Source organism: Mustela putorius, unplaced genomic scaffold (genome assembly GCF_011764305.1).
Source record: "Mustela putorius furo isolate JIRA1106 unplaced genomic scaffold, ASM1176430v1.1 tig00003898_pilon_pilon_pilon, whole genome shotgun sequence".
NCBI lineage: Eukaryota > Metazoa > Chordata > Mammalia > Carnivora > Mustelidae > Mustela > Mustela putorius.
In genome coordinates this window covers 39267965-39284817 of record NW_025422047.1, presented here as the reverse complement: position 1 = coordinate 39284817, position 16853 = coordinate 39267965, and positions in this window count along the sequence as shown.

The following is a 16853-nucleotide window of genomic DNA, read 5'->3' as shown; positions in this document are numbered from 1 at the left end:
TAGTAATTCTTTTTTTTTTAATTCTTTAAATAGTTTATTTATTTATCTGAGAGAGAGCACACACAAGTGACAGGGAGGGGTGAAAGGAGAAGGAGAAGCAGACTCACTGCTGAGCAAGGAGCATGATGCTCGGCTCCATTTCAGGGTCCTAGGGCCCTGGGATCATGAACCGAGCCAAAGGAAACTGCTTAACCTACTGAGCTAGCCAGGCACCCCAAAGGATAGTAGTATTTAAAGTAAGTTCTGGTTTATAAAATTCTCTGTATGAGAAAGACTAGGACAAAATTAAGATTTTTTTTCTAGCATCTAAGCAGACTAGTGGGATTTAAGACCAAGAAGAAATTGTTCATGCATTTTTTTAAAGATTTTATTTATTAATTTGACAGAGATCACAATTAGGCCAGAGAGGCAGGCAGAGAAAGAGAGAGAGAGAGAGAAGAGGAAGCAGGCTCCCCACTGAGCAGAGAGCCCAATGTGTGGCTTGATCCCAGGACCCTGGGACCATGACCTGAGCTGAAGGCAGAGGCCTTAACCCACTGGGCCACGCAGGTGCCCCAATGTAGTTTTGAAACTGTATGTTAACTGTTTAGTACAACTTATATAATTATATTACCCAAAATTAGCTATTTGCTAATTGTGTTGGGTTTTGTATTCAGATGTAGTGAAAAGAAAGGCCATAGGCACCCCAATGTTCATAGCAGCAATGTCCACAATAGCCAAACTATGGAAAGAGCTGAGATGCCCTTCAGCAGATGAATGGGTAAAGAAGATGTGGTCCATATATACAATGGAATATTACTCAGCCATCAGAAAAGATGGGTAATCAACTTTTGGACTGGAAGAGACTGAATGGGACTCTAAGAGATTATGCTAAGTGAAATAAGTCAAACAGAAAAAGTCAATTATTATATGGTTTCTCTTATTTGTGGAACATAAGGAATAGCATGGAGGACATTAGAAGAAAGAAAGGAAAAATGAAGGGGATGAAATTGGAGTGGGAGACAAACCATGAGAGACTATGGATTCCAGGAAAGAAACAGGGTTTTAAAAGGGGGTAGTGTGGGGGAATAGGTAATCCTGGTGATGGGTATTAAGGAGGGCATGGATTGCATGGAGCACTTGGTGTTATATGCAAACAATGAATCATGGAACACTACATCAAAACCTGATGATGTACTGTATAGTGACTAAAAAACACAATTAAAAAAAACAAACAGAATTAGTAATCTAAAAAAAAAAAAAAAAGAAAAAAAAAGAATTTCTATGGCTATGGGAAGTAAACCCTGAGTAACTTTGGCAGGTGCCATGCTTTCTGGGTTTTCTAGGTGATGCTGCTCTGAAAGACAATGTTTTGAGCCACAGTCATAATCTTCCTGGGTAATGCCATCTTAGAGCAGTTCTCTGGACACGATATTGGTCTAATCATAAGAACTCTCTGTGGACAACTTTTTGGAATGGTTGAGCATTTTTTTTAAATCAAAAGGCTTTCATGAAAATTAATTTTATATAATCATAAAATAGCAATCTGTCTACAAATAAACAAATAAAATTATTTACATTGATAGCCGATCAAACATCATGGAAGTGGCAGATACATGGGAGGGGAGTACTTTTTTGGAAAAAGATCTGTAAGTTCATGTATAGTAGAATTCAAATCATTATAATCTGCCTTTATATGCCATTTAAAAATTAAGAATGAAGGAGACCAGAAAGAATAAGAGATGATTAAAAGAGATAGAAGTTATATTGAATTAAAATCACTGAAATGATAATAATGTTTTCTACATTTATAGAGGCATGATCTATTACCAAGCCTTAATTATCATTTTCAGGAGTCTAATCATGCTATCAAGTACATTCTGATTTATTTAAATTGATAAAATGAACAGTAATAACTGAAGTGCCAAGTAGCAACAAACAAATTTCAAAATAAAAATCCATTTAACCTGCACTAATTAGAAGATAGAGGATATATGTTTTCACTAGAGCATCATTAGTAGGAAACTTCTGAACTAGCAAAGTATGTCTTGGTTTGTGGATATATCCACCAGTGCCTGTTCTCCTGTGGACATTTCAGTATAGACACTTGCAGTCACATTATCATGTGCTAGCTAAGACAGTAAAACATAAGAATTCAAGTCCAGAAGCAAAGGAAGATTTTAGTTTCCTTGAAATTGTCACAGACAATTAAGATGAATGAGTCAAAATTTTAAGACTTCAGTGGTTCACTGATTATTTATTTTTTCCTCACTTTGAGGAAAATTTTTTTATTTATTTATAAAATAAATTTTAAAAATGTATTTATTTTTTCCTCACTTCAGTGACTGGCAAAATTATTTGTAGAGGTGATGGGGGGGATGGCAAAAAATGTGGAGCTATTTTTATTAGTTTAACAAATCCTTGCCAATGATTAAGTTTCAGTGGAACCATAGGAACAACACTACACAATTAAAATAATCTTTGAGCAAGTTTCATGCTAATCCTGAAATGTTAAATTATAATAACCATATTTATTTTTAAACAAAGAAACGGGAAGAAGGAGGCTAGTGACTCAGACCTAATTATGAATTATCAGCTTGAATAATGCTAAGTTTTAACCACTATTGGAACTATGTGGTGACCTCTCATGATTAGAGCAACACAATGACAAAGATACACTTGCTCGTTTTTATTGAAATATTGGAAATAATTCTATGGTCTGTTCTCCCATTTTAAAATATATCATTATTTTAATTCATAACCTTTCTTCGAAAACCTATTACCATGCATAAGTCATATGTATCAGTTTTAGTTATGATAGTAGTGAATTCTCTGAAAAGAGGTTTTTGAGAATGTAACTAATTCTGTTCACAATGTCCATAATCTCATAGTTTTACAATGTCCTATTAAGATAAGAAAAATACTGAAATTATGAAATAGAAATTAAATGTATAAATCAGGCTGAAGTTTTTTTTAAAGCTGTTTTTAAAAGAAAACAAATTAAATGATTTTAATTGTAGTTATTTAAGAGCTTTAGGTTCTTTTATGTTTTTGGTCTGGTTGTAATGGAAGATTGTCTATTGCCTAAATTATACAGAAGAAAAATAATATTAAGGTTATAAATGGAATGAAAAGTGATTCCACAGTGGGTAGAATGCATTTATATAACTCAGCAGTGTTTTTAATATCTTCTTTGGTATATTTTTCTATAGTTAAAAATGGTTATTTATATTTTATGTTTCTGTTATTTGAAACCTACATGGGTTTCTTTATTCCTCTTCAACAAATGACATTATCCTATCTTAGCAGTTGTTGAAAAAATACTCATTGCTTTTGAAGATCCGTTATGTGACCTATTTTACAGAGTTTTTAACATTTAATGATCCCTGGAGACTCCTGTTTGTCAATGTTACTGTCAATGTTAATAATTTATACTTTTCCTAAATACAAAAAGCACTGGAGAAAATAGGAGTGATAAATAAGGGAAAACAAAAACAAAGTTTCTATAAATTTGAAGTTCAGAAATTTAAGTAAGAAAGCATTGTGCATATGTGTGTGTGACAAAAATTAAAAGAAACAAAATCATAAAGGAGAGGATGATTAATTTATAATCTTGAGATTCTGACATTAAGAAGCACAATAATTATTTAGGGGAGACAAACATTTTTTATACCTTAAACTCCCAGAGTAACATTTTTTATGACTGTATTACCTTTTGAATTTATTCCTGCATTTTACAGTTATTGGTTAAATGTTCTACTACATTGGGGGAGGAGGATCCTGTGATATATGTCAGAGGCATCAGCATCTTCAAAGAACTTAAGGTTTTGTAGAAATATCTAAGTAAATTAATTAAAATTAGGAAAATACTATTTTATACATATTGTGTGGATATCCATGGGGTTCTGTAAAAGGAAGAACAAAGCAGTGTCTCATGCTTACCTAGAGTTAAGCCATGATGCACTTCATTGAAGAGGAATTGGGAACTTAGACTAGGATCCCTAGAAAACAAAGACAGAAGGACAGAAGCTTATTAATAAAACTATATTAGGGAGTACAACACCTAGGAAGCAGTGAAGGAGAGAAACTCAAAGAAGAACATACAGGGGCACCTGGGTGACTCAGTTGCTAAGCATCTGCCTTGAGCTGGGGTCATGATCCCAAGGTCCTGGGACTGAGCCCTGCATTGGGCTCCCTGCTAAGCAGAAAGCCTAATTCTCCCTCTCTGACTCCCCCTGCTTGTATTCTCTCTCTCATTCTGTCTCTCTCTGCCAAATAAATAAACAAAATCTTAAAAACAAGAAGAAGGAGGAGAAGTAGGAGGACATATAAAAGCTGGCCATAACTTTTTGACAAACTCTTTTTTCCTATTTCCACAGAGATCTTCACAAAGACCCTATGAATGATTCATGAAGCAGAGGGATAAGAAAGCCAGCCATAGGGGCGCCTGGGTGGCTCAGTGGGTTAAGCCGCTGCCTTCGGCTCAGGTCATGATCTCAGGGTCCTGGGATCGAGCCCCGCATCGGGCTCTCTGCTCAGCGGGGAGCCTGCTTCCCTCTCTCTCTCTCTCTCTGCCTGCCTCTCCATCTACTTGTGATTTCTCTATGTCAAATAAGTAAATAAAATCTTTAAAAAAAAAAAAAAAAAAAAAAAAAAAAGAAAGCCAGCCATACTCTTCAATTGTCTCTTATCTCCCCTTGATCAGAATTTGCCACCATGAGTAATAACTCTCCATCATTTCCATGTAGTATGCTGATTACCTATTGAATTGTGCTACTTTTCATGCTGGAGGAATAATAGGGATGCCCCAGATTTGGAGGCAAGAGGTGGCAGGAACATTTGTGTAAAGTGTGACTCTGTAGGGTATAACTGGAAGCAAGGAGAGGGATCAGGAATAGGGACTTCAGAGACCCCTTAACTGGTAGTAATAGTTGTGGCAGTAGCCACAGCAGTAACTCATATTACCATATTACACAAGTCTATGTTGGGACTTGTGTAATAGGTTTGGGACTTGTGTAATAGGTTCAAACTTGTAGGTTTGACCAGAAAAGAATTCAAGTGTACAGACCTGGAATGATCCATAAACTTAATCCTGTGCATGCTGCTTGACATTAGTGTTGAAAAATAACTAGATGTTCACCAAATTAAGAAAGGAAAAAGTGGGTGCGAGAGGAAACATCATGAGAAATGGCATTATGTTTGACTATATTACTCCTGAATCCATCCATATTTCTCCATTGATACAGCCCTGGTCCTTCTCCAGGTGTTTAAATTAGTAGCCTATTAATTTGCAGCCTTCTAAAAGTCACTCTTTAATTGCTCTGTCCATATTTAACTTTTACTCTTCCCATTCATAGATCCATTGTTCATCCTCCAATGCAAATCTGGTTGTAGCATTTCAAATCTGAAAGTACTTCAGTGCATTTCCATTCCTTTAGGATAAAATTTCCAACCTTTGACCTACCAAGATTTTCTAGTATCAACGTATGTTTTCTCTTAGCCCCAACTTTGATCATTCACTGTTTCCCTCACATATGCCAATGTTTTCATTCCTGTATCCTCGGTGCCTAGCAAAATGCTTGACACATATCTATACAAATAGTCATGAAGTAAATGACTACATTATTGCCCCTCAGGAGCTCCATTGAACAAGCAAGGCAGATTTATAGATATTTCAAAGATTGGAATAGAATCTACATAACACTACATGGAACTTTTATTGTGTCATGTTGTGTTGTTTTTGAAGAGGAGAAGGGCATTAGGAGAAGTTTAGAGCATTAATCCGATAAGATGTAAAAGTGGAGTGAACAGTTAGTTTTTTATTTTAGTGCATTTAGTGATTTTAAAAGAAAAGTAAAATAGCAATTTTTGGAATTGCTAAGCTCTATGGAATGATCAGAGTAGAGAGAGTAATCCTGTGTTACTGGTACATGGGTTGCCTGGGGAGATAATCTAGACAGAAGACTAGAAGGTGAGGCTTCCCTTTAGTGTATTTTACTTTTTGCAGTCCCAGGTTTATGTTTTCTCCTGAAAATATACACCTTCATAACAAGTTATTCTTCACCCTATCAAGACCATTTTTTGTTATAAGGTATATACTTACTATGGAATGTTTCAATTATAAATCCTATCTTATCATACATAGTATGACTGTAAGATTATATTTACATCCTTGTGTTAAAATGTTCAGTCTCTGGGATTCTATTCAAATCCACTTTTTGGCCTACAACTCTATGAGATCAAAACTACTGCCTTTCACTTCCCTGTGATTTTTTAAATTTTGTTTAAATTAATGCACTCACTGTTATTCTTGCTATGTTTAAGCAGCTGTTCCGTAAAATATTTTCTTTCACAGTTTTATAAGCCCTTGTGAATCAGTCAATGAATCTCTTTCCAAACATGTGGTGCACATTCCTCTAGAGATATGTTTTTTATTTCCTTCTTAATAGCTATTTTTTCTGCGATTATAAGCAATGACCTGAAAGAGGAGAACCCGTTCTTTGACACTTTCTATAAATACAAATTCTTCACTGCTCTGCTCTCCTTTTTATCTAAAAACAGAATTAAAATAAAATAAAGATGTATTGATGATATTTTTAAAAAGAAACACAAGACTATATATATAGATATACACATATATATAATACACATATAATGTATAGAGATATATATTTTTTTCTCTACTACTCAATCTAAAAGACATTTCTATTATCCCCATATATTGGTAATACCCAAGGGTCAAAGCAACTAGAAATAACTAGGTAGTAACATGTACAACCTAAGCAAAAACTGAAAAAAAGTAATAATATATTATAGTAGTAATAATAACAGTGAACTATTCAAATACTGTTCTAAACACTTTGTGTGGATTCATTCAGATCTTCAAAACTCCCTGTGATGTTGATAATAATATAACATCTTCTGTTTAAATTAGTTGTCATTAGAAGAGAGATCTTTAGAAAAAAAGATAAGTAAATTTGTGCTACTGAATTATGTAACCTCAGCCTGCAGGAGTGATAATGTTATTTGAGCACAAATTGCCAGAGTTTACATGCTCATTAAGCCCTACTTATAAATATAATCTCAATACTTATCCCCATCCTCAATTTGTCCTAGTTGATCATGACATCCAAGAACATTTTAAAATATGTATTTGGGAGAATAGTACTCTGAATGAGGGTGTGGTGAATGGTAGTGGTGGTGTGAACATCAGCTCTATGTATATATCAAGTAGTTACTTTTCTTGTGTGAGTGCATATAAACACAAACTATTATGTATGGCTATTAACGATCTTGCAAATGTGAAGATCCAGATGCAATCAGTCTCTGGCTTTAAATTCTTTGCATTTGTTCTTTTTCTTGTTGAGAATTGAGAAAGTCCAATGGGAAACAATTAGCATAATAATTTTTTGCATAAAAACAGATGGAATCATCATTTCTGGACAATGAAACTAAATGTTTAACTTTTATATGGCATTCCTTAAAATGAAAAAAAGTTAATTTTTATAAGTCAGAAAGACAATAAATTTTTAAAATGCATTCTCAGAATAATGGTTTTTGAAATATTTGATTTCAAGTCACAATTCAAAAGCAGTAACGTGTTATGTATAAAACATTTTGCAATTGACAAAATTATGTTTGATAATTATTTTTCTTACATTCCCTGAAAACAAATGAAGAACAAAAATATTATTTTTCAGCCTGACAAAAAGCAGTAATTTGTTATTTAAAAAGCATTTTGCATTGATAAAATTGTGTTTGATAATTATTTTTTTATATTCCCTGAAAACAAATTAAGAATAAAAATATTATTTTTCAGCCTGAACTAAAAAAATATAAGTAAATAAGTAAAATTAGATAAAAAGTATTCTATCACTTTTCTTAAAAATAAGTAAGTAACTGGTCTGCCATGAATTACCCTATAATAGCATAGGTGGCATTTCCAGGAGTAAAATTCAGGTCACTTGTCTCCTAATTGTATGCTCTGTCCAGTAGCCTGGTTTCCTTCAGCTAGAATATTTTATAGATGCTGGTTGGAATATTTTTACAAAATAGACCTCATTTTTTTTTGCCCAGGAAATTTTTATATCTCTCTTCTAATCTGATTTTATGTATTTTTTAAAAGAAAAAAAAACTAGAAATAAAATAGAAACTGAGTAACTATGCATGTTAATTTCCCATAAAAGTATTTCTCAATTGAAACATATTCATATTATTTGTTCAGTTCTAAGTATACACTATTTCAAAGATAATTTTAATAATGTCTATTTTTAACCATAGATTTTTTATATTGCTGCCAAATTCACACATTCTATTTCCTGGATAGTGTTTGGTGCAGAAAAAAATTCCCAATTCAATCTTTCAGTTCACTAGCAACCATGGAAATTATCAGCTAAAAATTGATACCCCTGGAAATGTATAACAATTATACCATATAATATTTCAAAAACAAATGTAACTATCAAAATGCGATTTAAAGATGAAAAGAGATGGGACACCTGAGTCGCTTCATCAGTTAAGTGATCTACTTTTGATTTTGGCTTAGGTCATGTTTGCAGGGTTGTGAGATCAAGGTCTGCATCAGGCTTGGCGTTCAGGGAAGAGTCTGCTTAAGATTCTTTCTCTCCCTCTCCTTTTCCCCTTGCCACCTCCCACAGGCTTTCTCTCTCTTTCTCTCTAGAATAAAATTCAAACAAACAAACAAACAAACAAACAAATAAATAAATAAGAAAGAAGAAAGAAAAGGGCATTTCTCACATCTCTAGAAATTAATAAATGCTTATTTAAATAAGTTGGATCCAATATCCAAAATTAAAATGTAAAGTTTCAGAGGAAAATGGAGCTAAATTATTAAGCAAATCAATCTTCTTGTGTTTGGTAAAGCAGTAAATATTCATCAATATAATCACCATGATTGTTTTACTCACTCCTATATTCCCTAGACTTCTCCTAATGTACAACCCATAACAGATGTAATTGTTAAACAAATGAACAAACACAAATGAAAGGCTGGTACTAATCCTTTTTTAAATTTTTCATTTTCTTCACATTTTCCATTTTAATATAAACTTATAGCTCAGAAATCCTGCATCTTTTTTACATCTAATCTCAAATGACTTTGTAACTAGTTGGTTCAGGCTACATGCCATATAATACCTGAAGAAATATAGCAGTTTGTTTATAGTCTTACCATTGTATTTGTCACCTTATTAATTAACAAACTGATTAATTTAATCATTTCTCTGATATGACACTGGTGGAGTTTGAAGCCATTATTAGTGCTTAGCTTGCTTATTTATTTATTTATTTATTTATTTATGATTCAAGTCAGTTAACATACAGTGCTGCACTGGTTTCAGGGGCAGAATCCAGTGATCCCTCACCCACATACATCACCTAGTGCTTATCCCAACAAGTACCCTCTTTAAGACCATCACCCATTTAGCCAATTCCCCCCACTCATCTCCCCTCCAGCAAACCTCAGTTTTTCTCTCTATGGTTAAAAGTCTGTATGGTGTGTCTCCCTCTCTGGTTTTCTTATTTTATTCTCCCTTCTCTTCACATATATGCATTTGTTCTGTTTCTTAAATTCTACATTAGTGAGGACACCTGGGTGTCTCAGTCTGTTAAGCATCTGCCTTCAGCTCAGGACATTATCCAGGGTTCAGGGCTTGAGTCCCACATTGGGCTACTTGCTCAGTGGAGAGCCTGCTGCTCCCTCTGTCTGCCACTCCCCCCTGTTTGTTCTCTCTCTTGCTCTCTTTCAGACAAATAAATAAATAAATAAAATCTTTTAATAAAATTCTACATGAGTGACATCATATGATACTTGCTTTCACTGATAATTTTTTTCACTTAGCATAATACACTCTTATTCCATCTATGTTGTTCCAAATGCAAGATTATGTTCTTTTTGATGGCTGAGTATATATATACATATATATATATATGTATATATATAAAATTTGGCTATTTGTTGCTATAAACTTTGGGGAATTATGTGCCCCTTCAGATCAACATTTTTGTATCATTTAGATAAATACCTAGTATTGCAATTGCAGAGGCATAGCATAGTTCTATTTTTAACTTTCTGAGGTACCTCCATACTGTTTTCCAGAGTGGCCACACCAGTTTGCATTCCCACCAACAGTGCAAAAATATTCCCCTTTCTCCAGATCCTCACCAACACTTGTTTTTTCCTGTATTCTTAATTTTAGCCAAAATAATTTCATTTATCATCCCATCAAAAAGAATAAATATCTAGGAATTAATTTAACCAAGGAGTGAAATAAATTTATATAAAACTATAAAAATGATGTAAGAGATTGAAAATAAAAATAAAAAGATATTTTATGCTTATGGACTGATAAAATTAATATTGTTAAAATTTATATACTGCCCAAATCAATCTACAGACTCAATGCAACCCCTATCAAAATACCAATAGCATTTTTCACAGAACTGGAATAAATAATATGAGAATTTCTTTGGAACTACAAAAGACCCTGAATGGACAAAACAATGATGACGGGGGGAAAAAATGATAGAGGTATCACAATTCCATGTTTCAAGATATAATACAAAGCTCCAGTAACCAAGGCAGTATGGTACTGACATAAAAATAGAAACACAAATAAAAAGAGCAGAATAGAAAGAGCCCAGAAATAAACCCTTGCTTATATAGTCAATCAATCTATGACAGAGAAAGGATGCTTGGGTGGCTCAGTTGGTTAAGCATCTATGTTCACCCAGGTCATGTTCCCAGGACCCTGGGATCAAGTCCCACATCAGGCTCCCTCGTCAGTGGGGAGTCTGCGTCTCCCTCTCCCTCTGCCCCTCCGCCATGGTCTCTCTCTGTCTCTAAAATAAACAAATACAATCTTTACAAAAATCTGAAAAAGAAGGCAATAATGAAATGGAGAAAAAGAGTCTCTGCAATAAATGATGTTAGGAAAATAGGATATCTACATGTGCAAATTGAAATGTAATTTTCTTATACCATACACAAAAATAAACTCAAAATGAGTTAAGGATCTAAAAAGAATTAAAGACCTAAATGTGATTAAAGACATAAAAATCCTAAAAGAGAACACAGTAATTTATCTGTCATCTGCTGTAGCAACATTTTTCTAGATCCGTCTTTAAGGCAAGGGGAAAAAACCAAAATAGATAGATGGTTGAAACTATATCAAAATAAAAAGATTTGCACAGTTAAGGAAACCATCAACAAAACAGTTGGCGATCTACTCAATGGGAGAAAATATTTGCAAATTATATATTTGCTAAGGAGTTAATATCTAAACTCTGTAAAGAATTGTACAACTCAACACCGAAACAACAACAACAAAAAGAAAACGGTCCAGTTAAAAAAAATGGACAGAGGACTTGAATAGATATTTTTCCAAGGAAGACATATAGATGGCTAACAGACACATGAAAAATACTCAACATCACTAATCATCAAGGAAATGTAAGTCCACAAATGCAAAACCACAATGAGATATCACCTGTCAGATGGCTAAAATCAAAAGACAAGAAATAAGCATTAGTAAGAATGTAGAGAAAAGGGAATCTTCATGCACTTTTGGAATAGCAAAGAGTAGGGAAATTCTTCAAAAAATTAAAAATAAAAATATTATAGGATCCAGTAATTCCACTACTATTATTTACCCACAAAAATAAAAACACTAATTTGAAAAGGTATATTCACCCTTATGTTTATTAAAGGATTATTTATAGTAACCAAGATATGGAAGCAGCCCAAAAGTCTCTGTATAGATGAATGGATAAGAAAGATGTGGTATGTGTATGTGAGTATTAAATTAATATATAATAGATTATTACTATGCCATAAAAAAAGATGGGATTTTGCCATTGCAACAACATGGATGGATATAAAGGGTGTCATGCTAAGTGAAATAAGTCAGACTCAGGAAGACAAATACCATATGATTTCACTTGTATATGCAAAATAAAAAATAAAACAAAAACAAATGAATAAACAAACAAAAAGTAGAATCAGATCAATAAATACAGAGAAGAAACTAGTGGTTGTTGAGGGTGGAGGGAAAGGTGGGCAAAATGGGTGAAGGGAATGTGAGATACAAGCTTGCAGTATGGAATGTGTACGTCACAGGAACAGGCATAGAATAGGAAATATAGACAATTATATTATAGTGTTGTATGGTGACAGAAGGTAGCTACACTTGTGCTGAGCACAACACAATGTATAGAGAAGTTGAATCACCATGTTGTACAACTGAAACTAATGTAATATTGTATGTCAATATACTCAATTATGCTCAAAAAAAGAAAGCCCAAACTTAAAAATGATTATATACAGCTATTGTTAAATTATTATCTTTTTTTTTAAGACGTTATTTATTTATTTTACAGAGATCACAGGTAGGCAGAGAGGCAGGCAGAGAGAGAGGAAGGAGGAAGCAGGCTCCCTGCTGAGAAGAGAGCCCAATGTGGGGCTTGAACCCAGGACCCTGGGATCATGACCTGAGCTGAAGGCAGTGGCTTAACCCACTGAGCCACCCAGGTGCCCCAAATTATCATCTTTTATTTAAAGGAAGACATCGCGGGAATTCTCCTTGTAATAATTGAAAAGTGATTGGGTTTAACAAAATTTCATGACAGTACCAGTTAAGTATATTGATACACCTATAGTTTTGAAATACTGTTAATCATCATAATAAGTTGAGGACTTTGTTAAAAAATCTGAATCTTCTAACACCTGTTAAGTAAATATCTCCAAAGGAAAAGGCTGCACATCAATATTTTACGTAGTATAGATTCCATGTGATTCTGACATGCAACATAATTTGGAAATTACTACTATAGAAAATGTATTTACCCTGCATGGATTTAGGACTACACTAAAGTTTTCTAGTAGTTTGTTTGTTTGTTTGTTTGTTTGCTTTTGTAACTATTTAAAGTGTATGTAAGTTATCTTTATTTTTTCATTGTAAGTCAGCCTAAAGTTTCATACTTTCTCTCTTTTTAAACTGAGCTTCTTCAGAAAATGCAGTTAGGTAGAATCAATGTATACCGTTTTTGCCTATATTGGAAAATATTGGAAGTGTTATCATCCCCATTTCTTTCCCTTTCCCTGAATCTATAGCATTTGTCATGTGACTTTTGTAGTTCTTTTCACTTTTGTGGTAGTGTACATGTCTCTGCCCAGTAACTTTGGGCTTGGCCACATGATTTAATTGGCCAGACATAATGTTATCAGAAGCAATGGCAGCCAGTTCTCAACCTGGATCTTTTTAGTGACATTGTGTTTCTACTTGCACATTTATCTCCTCCACAAGAATACAATAACCCTAGGAGATTCTGCCCTTTCAGTCCAGGAATGGACATGTGGAATGACATGTAAAACAGAGACACTCTAGTCAACACATAGAGCCATGAAGATGCATAAAACCACTATCATACATCACTGAGACTTTATACAGTTCATTACATAAGATCATAATGGTCAGAAGTAACCAATGTATATATCTGGGATAGCATATTTAGGGGTTAATATTTACTATTTTATGCAAGAACTGAATAATCCCTCCAAGACAACTTGATTGACATGTATTTAAACTTTTCTAAGTACATAGTATTGGCAAATATGTTAAATATAACAAGGGTTAGAGATTTTTATAATTTAACACAAGTCATCTTTAGTATTTCTTGTTTATCTTTACATCTCTGACAACTAGCATAGGATTAGAATAGGGTTAGCAGTTAAATATGTATAAAATTATTATGTGAAGTATAGAGTAATTGATTTAAACTGATGAATTTGCCTTTGATTTGAGAACATAATATTTTATTACTGAAAGATAATACATGTATCTATTTTTAATAAAATATAAGTTTATACCTCTTATGATAGTTCTTTTTCTAGTTATAAGTAAATATAAGACTGCTTAAGATTCTAAGAGAATGGTCAAGTATCATTCTTCTACATATAGCTGCCCAGTTTTCCCAGCACCATTTATTGAAGAGACTGTCTTTTTTCAACTGTATCTTTTTTCCTGCTTTGTAGAAGATTATTTGCCCATAGAGTTGAGGGTCCATATCTGGGCTCTCTACTTGTTCCACTGGTCTATGTGTCTGTTTTTATGCCAGTACCATGCTGTCTTGGTGACCACAGCTTTGTAATAAAGTTTGAAATCAGGTAACGTGATGCCCCCAGTTTTATTTTTGTTTTCAAAATTTCCTTAGGGATTCGGGGTCTCTTCTGATTCCATACAAATTTCTGGATTATTTGCTCCAGCTCTTTGAAGAATACTGGTGGAATTTTGATCAGAATGGCATTAAAAGTATAGATTGCTCTAGGCAGTATAGACATTTTAACAATGTTTATTCTTCTGATCCAAGAGCATGGAATGGTCTTCCATCTTTCTGTGTCTTCTTCAATTTCCTTCATGAGTGTTCTGTAGTTCTTCAAGTACAGATCCTTTACCTCTTTTGTTAGGTTTATTCCCAGGTATCTTATGGTTCTTGGTGCTATAGTCAATGGAATCAATTCTCTAACTTCCCTTTCTGTATTTTTTCATTGTTAGTGTATAAGAAAGCCACTGATTTCTGCACATTGACTTTGTATCCTGCCATGTTGCTGAATTGCTGTATGAGTTCTAGTAGTTTGGGGGTGGAGTCTTTTGGGTTTTCCATATAAAGAATCATGTCATCTGCGAAGAGAGAGAGTTTGACTTCTTCATTGCCAATTTGGATACATTTTATTTCTCTTTGTTGTCTGATTGCTGTTGCTAGGACTTCTAATACTATGTTGAACAAGAGTGGTGAAAGTGGGCATCCTTGTCTTGTTTCTGATCTCAATGGAAAGGCTGCAAGATTTTTCCCATTGAGGATAATATTTGCTGTGGGTCTTTCATAGATAGATTTGATGAAGTTCAGTAATGTTCCCTCTATCCCTATAGTTGGAAGCGTTTTAATCAGGAATGGATGCTGGATTTTGTCAAATGCTTTTTCTGCATCAATTGAGAGGACCATGTGGTTCTTCTCTCTTCTCTTATTGATTTTTTCTATCACATTGATTGATTTGCAAATGTTGAACCATCCTTGTAGCCCAGGGATGAATCCCACCTGGTCATGGTGGATAATCTTTTTAATGTGTTGTTGGATCCTGTTTGCTATTGTAACTTAGTACTTTCAGAATTAGATAAGTAGATGCCATTTATAATTAAACCTATTTTTCTAGCATGATAAGTATCATATTAGGATTTATAATTAATAATCACAGTAATATTTTATTTTTGTCATTTTGACAGCAAACCACAAGTTCCAGTTGAATGGCATCTGAAGTTTATGTAACAGTATACTGAATGTTATTACTTTTGTTAATGATGCACATGGACTTGAATGTAAATATCTCATAACAACAAGATTCAGATCTTTGGTATTCCAGGCAGGTCTAATCCACATACCTCAATAACAATCATGTATTACTTTTTGTGGATCCTTGAATTTATTTGAGTGTGTTTGAATTTTTACTATGCCAGTGGCAAAGTGTCAAATAATTGTTAGACATTACAAAATCATGGTAGAATTCTGTGTTATTATTAACTTTTTAAAAAAATATTTTATTTATTTGTCAGAGAGAGAGAGAGAGCTAGAGAGCACAAACATGGGTAGAAGCAGCAGGCAGAGGGAGAAACAGGCTCCCACTGGAGGCCGATGTAGGACTCAATCCCAGGACCCTAGGATCATAACCTGAGTGAAGGCAGATGCTTAACTGACTGAGCTACCTAGGTGTCCCTGTCCTTATTAACTTTGAATGAAAAAATAAAGACGTCTTGTGATGCACAGCAAATTGCTGAATATTAGTGGCTCTCTCTTTGCTTTAAGGTACTAAATCAAAGTCTAAATAGAAAGTGTATTAGAACATGATCCTCTTATACTTTTTTTGGAATCACTCCCTGATAACATCTTTATCATGAACAAATTCCCTCACCATTTTGATTTTTCTATTGATAGTCAATTGCTCATTAATTGAACATTTGTTCTAGATTTATTATAGCTTTTGAGATGTTCTCCAAAATAAGCCATATTTTCTTCTAATGTCTTTTTCATATTTGATAACTTTGGCAAAGGAACTGAATTTGCTTTTGTTCTCTCTGCCACCAAATCTTCTATTTCCTAATAATCCCTTTCCATGTCATTTGTTCCCTGATAACATTTTTTTACCATCTTTCCCATTGGAACCATCCACCAAACTCCAAGACACTCATTCACTTCCTTCAATGATTTCTGTTTTTGGATCACAATCTTCTTAATTGACTCATCCTTTATCATAATTTTTGAAATCTTATAAATACACAGTTAAGACTCTTCTAAAATTCTGGTCTCACTGTTTCTTAAATTTTTGTTGTTATAATAATCTTCACTGTATTTTAGACAACCAACAATTTACATTAAAATGTATCTTTATCAGCATGCCCTATTTCTTCTATTTTCAATTCTGTTTTTTTTTTTTTTTTTAAAGATTTTATTTATTTATTTGACAGAAATCACAAGTAGATGGAGAGGCAGGCAGAGAGAGAGAGGGAAGCAGGCTCCCTGCTGAGCAGAGAGCCCGATGCGGGACTCGATCCCAGGACCCTGAGATCATGACCAGAGCCAAAGGCAGTGGCTTAACCCACTGAGCCACCCAGGCGCCCCGTCTATTTTCAATTCTGAAATAATTTTTCTCACTACATACTCATGTCTTTCTGCCAGTCTCATTCCCATTAATTTTACTCATGGTGACTCCTGCTTAACATACATCATAGACGTGTTAGTCCTCAGCCTCCTTGTGGCTTCATTCATATTTTACACAACCTAATCATTATCTTTCACAACAATGTACA